Source organism: Gopherus evgoodei, chromosome 24, assembly GCF_007399415.2.
Source record: "Gopherus evgoodei ecotype Sinaloan lineage chromosome 24, rGopEvg1_v1.p, whole genome shotgun sequence".
Taxonomy (NCBI): Eukaryota; Metazoa; Chordata; order Testudines; family Testudinidae; genus Gopherus; species Gopherus evgoodei.
In genome coordinates, this window is record NC_044345.1 from 10,646,329 (window position 1) to 10,652,023 (window position 5,695).

Sequence of the window (5,695 nt, forward strand, 5' to 3'; positions counted from 1 at the left end):
CTCCGTGTCAGATCCCGCAGAAATGATGAGCTACATGCCATTCATGGGGGATGCCCCTTCAACAATCGCACCCATTGCTTCCCTCCTCCCCCAACCTTCCTGGGCTACTGTGGCAGTGTCCCCCCCCATTTGTGTCATGAAGTTATAAAGAATGCAGGAATAACAAACAGTGACTTGTTAGTGAGATAAAATGAGGGGGAGGCAGCCTCCCGGTGCTATGACAGTCCAGGCAGGACATTAAGCGGTGCGGGGGAGAGGAGCCAAGCATGCCGCTGCTATGATAGTCCAGGCAGTACAGAATATTTTCTTTACAAAGGAAAGGGAGGGGGCTGATGGAGCTCAGCCCCCAGTTGCTATGATGAGGACGGTTACCAGCTGTTCTGTCCCATCTACTGGGGAAGACCAGGAATCATTCCTATTTTTACCCAGGCGCCCCTGAGGCCAGCCAGGGGTATTCAGCAGTTATCAAGCACAGGCTGATGGTGACGACGGATATCAGTCATATTGTACCGTTTGCCATCGGGGAGGGGAGAGGAGCAGATACGGCTCTTCACTGCTGCAGCATCGCGTCTACCAGCAGCATTCGGTAGACGTAGGGTGACATTGAAAGAAGTCAAGAAATGATTCCTTCCCCTTTTCTTTCACGTGGTGGGGGGAGGGAGTAAATTGACGAGCTATTCCCTGAACCACGCTGGACAATGTGTTTGAACCTACAGGCATTGGGAGCTCAGCCAAGAATGCAAATACTTTTCGGAGACTGCTGGGGACTGTGGGATAGCTGGAGTCCTCAGTACCCCCTCCCTCCCTCCATGAGCGTCCTTTTGAGTCTCTGGCTTCCCGTTACGCTTGTCACGCAGCACTGTGTAGCCTGTAGATTTTTTTTTCAAACGCTTTGGCATTTCGTCTTCTGTAACGGAGCTCGGATAGAACAGATTTATTTCCCCATACAGCGATCAGATCCAGTATCTCCCACACGGTCCATGCTGGAGCTCTTTTTGGATTTGGGACTGCATCGCCACCCGTGCTGATCAGAGCTCCACGCTGGGCAAACAGGAAATGAAAATCAAAATTTCGTGGGGCTTTTCCTGTTTACCTAGCCACTGGATCCGAGTTCAGATTGCTGTCCAGAGCGGTCACAGTGGTGCACTGTGGGATACCGCCCGGAGGCCAATACCGTTGATTTGCGGCCACACTAACTCTAATCCAATATGGTAATACCAATTTTAGCACTACTCCTCTCAGTTTAAACGCGTAGTGTAGACCAGGCCTATGAAAAGTGTTTTGCGGGGGGGTCAGATGAGATGATCACAGTCGACCCTTTGGGCTTTATAATTTACGCATAAAGGTTCCTATTGGTCACCCAGAGAGAGACAGTCACTGGGACAGCCAAGTCCAGGCCTAGCAGAGGCTTTGTAGGGGAGGATCAGGTCTTTTATTTGGACTTTAGGCTAGTCAGGTGACCAGAGTAGCATGTTTGTGTGATGTTGCTCTGTTCAGTCTGCTGTGCTTATTGCAAGAGCTGTGGTGTATTCCTCCAACTACAGCTCCCCTGAGCAGCTTTACAGATCAAACGACAGTCAGTCCAAGCTGCAGCAGGACAAATCACCAGCTGGTGAGGTTTTCAGGGCAGGCAGGCTCATTATTGGATTTGAAGAAGCTCAGCTCTGAGGAAAGCACCCTGAGAAATGGTTTTCTTTGCTCCTATGTCCCTGCCAATGCTCGTTGAGCTGAATTCTGTAAGAATTAGTCAGTTGGAACCTTTATGTAATTGCACAGTATCCCTGCTTGAAAACGACTGGGTACACGAAGCCCTATTTATTGTGTCACAGCTGGAGAATTCAAGGCTGTGTTTCTAGGTAATGAGTACTATAGTCCTGCGGGCCTCCAGGCTACGCCAGATGAGCAGCTGATTTGTCCCAGTCTGAAAAATGAGGTCGAAACTCCAGGGTGCTCTCTTTTTCTATGCCTCTTTCAAGCAATTATTTGTAGATCCTGGTTATGACCCTGTGCTGGCAGGGCCTGGGAGCTTTCCCTTAGGTTCGATCTACACTGCAGCTGGGAGGTAAGACTGCAGCATGTCCAGGTGTACCCGAGCTAGCTTTGATTGAGTCAGGTTGTTAAAAGTAGTAGTGTAGCCACTGTAGAATATCCAGCATCAAGATCTAGCCACTCAGATACTATCCCCCCGTTACCCCACAATCTAGGGCACCCTGCCTACAGCCTATTGAGGGCTCAAGGCAAGATCCAGTCAATTTAGGCACTTCCACCCTTTCCCTACAGAGAGCTTGGGGTGTAAGGCACGCATCCTATCTCATGGAGCTCAGGGAGAGACCCGGTCAGTTAACTACCTGCCCCTATCCATGGGGCTCAGGGCTGTACAGGTCTGCATGACCTTTTCCTAGTGAAAGAACCATAGACAGCTGTGTTCTAAACATCTATTTATTAGCAACGCATACAGAATACATATACCAAGCAAATCTCTTATGCTCACCGCTCCCAAGGTACAGACAAATTTCACCTGATGGCCAGTCCGGAGCCACTAGTCTGAGGGTTCCTGGCGATGCCTCTGCATATCATGGTCATGCAGAGGGGCTGGAGTTCCCCAGCAGCTTGATGTTGAACTATAGTCCAGAAATGGTTCCCAAAGAGCATTGCTTTCCATTTTCATTCTCTAAGTAAAACTAGCTGCCCCCTTTCACTTCACTAAACCCACCACGCCTAAATAACAACCATTTTAACCAATTACACCTTGGCACCTCTGTGTCCTCCTTCCTGCCCAAGTTTTTTACATTTTATCTTTCATGCCCAAATTGTAACTTAGTTATGTCCTTTTCTGTTTGTGCAGCTGGTGAGCATAAAACACTGGTCAGAGCTTATCTTACCATTTGTTGAGTCTCTTTCTGTATTCTTCCTAATTTCCCAGTGCCTGGGTGTCTAGTTTATAACCTTGGTGGTTATATGTCTCGTTAGGACATTCCTGAGGTGGGAATGCTTTATCAGCGGTAGAACTTTTTTTTCTTCTCAATTTTAGTGGTGAACTCCCAGCATTTCATCCACGGCTGATTTAATGGAGGGTGGGGGAGGGGTTGATCAGGTCTCAGGTCAACATTTCATGACCCAAGGTATGTACTTGGGTGGCTACCCTGTGCTGCTAGGGCTATACTATTTTTAGCAAGCTAGCTCAATCAAAGGTAGCTTGAGTATGCCTCCCTGTGCTGTCCCTATTGCAGTGTCGACATACCCATAGTCTTTTTCTATACTCTGTACAATTAGTCTGTGGAACTCATTGCTACAAGATATTACTGAGGCCAAGTGCTTAGCAGGATTCAGAGAAAGATCAAATGTTGATACGGACAACAGGAATATCTGGATTTGATACTAGCCATGATTAAAGAAAGAACAAAAAAATTGAGAAGAACTATAAACCCTCCTGCTTCAGGGCACACACCAGCCTCTAACTAATGCGGGTCAGGAAGCAACTTATCCAGTAGGCAGGTCATGTCATACTTTCCCACTTCATGTTTCTATGAAACATCTGGCACCGGCTACAATTAGAGGCAGACGAGACAGACCCCTAATCCTACAGTTTCTATGCTCCTTGTCTGCAAATATTTCTTTTAAATACAAACATAATTTTGCCAGGAGCTACTTTAGCTCTTTTGGTAGCAGGAATGGGGAAGGTATGGGGAGAGAGAAGATTTGTGTGGAATGCAAAGTATAATAATTTGACTTCTGTGTGACTTTCAACATACCTATGTAAATTACTGACCACTGTTGTTATTTCACTTATTGTAGGGCCTATTTTAAATGGCAGGGGGCATTGTATGAGAGGAAGGATACAGTGGGAAACAAGGAGTCAGCATACCTGGGTCTGTACTGAGCTCTGTCCTTCAATTGGATAAGTCACCTTCGCATCTGTGCAATGGAGATATTGTTGATCTGCCTCGTTGGAGGGTTGTGAGAATTCAGTAACGTTTATGAAGCTGTGATGGCAGAGGAGGTGCCAGTTCACGCTATGGCCTCTAGGTCTCAACTGAACACTGACGGCTTGTCTACACTGGCAATTTACAGCGCTGCAACTTTCTTGCTTAGGAGTGTGGAAAAAACACCTTCCTGAGTGCAGCAAGTTTCTGTGCTGTAAATTGCCAGTGTAAACCGTGCACCAGCGCTGGGAGCTGCGCCGCCAGTGCTAGTAGCTACACCTCTTGTGGAAGTGTTTTTTTTTTTTCTGCCACACAAGCCACTTTAAACGACACAAGCCACTTTAAAGTGCTGCCACAGCAGTGCTTTAGCATTGCCGGTGTCATAGCTGGAGCCAGTCTGGCTCACCTGTGTGCTGGAATGGTTAAAATAGGTATTAGAGTTATAAAAACATGCTTAGCGTTTAGCCTTTACGGAATAATTGTAAATTGCTGCGTGCATTAATCTCGCTTTTATAACACCTGTAGGCCATGTTGTAAAGTAAAATTTAAGTGTTTGCGCCATAACTGTAAATCACCAGAGAGGAGAGAAGCATTACCAAGTGCGAAATACTTGTTTTCAACATGAAGTGTTATCTCTTGCCCAACAAAAGAAGGCCCATCAACACTAGGGAAACCGCTGCTGAAGACAAGAAGCTTTGTGCATTGCTTCTCCCCTCCCACCCCCATGAAGAGAAGATGTGGAACTGAATTCTTTCCGACAGCTGAATTCACAACTCTAATGTTTGAGTTCACACTTGATATATGGTTGGTGAAATCTAAGGTCTTGTCTACACTGCCACTTTACAGCGCTGAAACATTCTCGTTCAGGGGTGTGAAAAAACGCCCCCGAGCTATGAAAGTTTCAGCGCCGTAAAGTGGCAGTGCACTAGTGCTGGCAGCTACTCCCCTTGTGGGGATGGTTTTTTTCCGCTTTCTCCCAGTGCTGGTGTTGCGACTACACAGCCACGTTGAAGTGTTGCTGCAGCAGCACTTTAACCTTGGCAGTGAAGACGTGCCCTACGTATAGAACTCCCAGCCAGTTTGGGGTTTGTGGCCTGCTTCTCAACTGTTAGCCCTGAAGATGGTACTCATGCTTGAGCCACTGGAGCACAGCTTGAAAGGAGCATTTTGAGATCCGCAGAGCAGATCAAGATGAGCCAAAGTTACTTAGCCAATTCTTCTTCTATGCCCATGATTGGTGCTTAGCTGGTAAAAGCCCAATAGAAATATCTTTGGGTGATGAACGCTTTGCTCTCAAAACTAAAAAACTTATTTTTAAACTTTAATAATCTAAGAAAACTTCTCTCTGGAGCCTCCCTCTGGGGCTCGAGCCAGGAGTGTCTGGCACGTTTGTTACATTAATGTTAAGCATTTCGAGGGCACATTATATCCTCAGAGCACCCGACCACGACATTTCTGCTTCCATTGAAAATACGTGGTGGGGCTGTACTGCCCCCGCCCACGTGGGGTGGGCAAACAGTGCTAACGCCCCGTAGGGCTGGGGACCCGGAGAGACGGAGCGAGGGGCTGGACCATGCGCCTACTGACGTTAACAAGAGCCGGCTCCGAGCCGGTGCCTTGCCCTGGGCCGGAGAGCGAGTCCCTAACGGAGCCCGGGCGCCCCGGCTCCCAGCCCCGCTCCAGGGCCATGCGCAGCGCTCACCACCCGTGCGCGTGCCGGGGTCCCGGGGCTGGGGGCGAATCCCGGCTAGGAGACAAGGAACCGCCTCTCC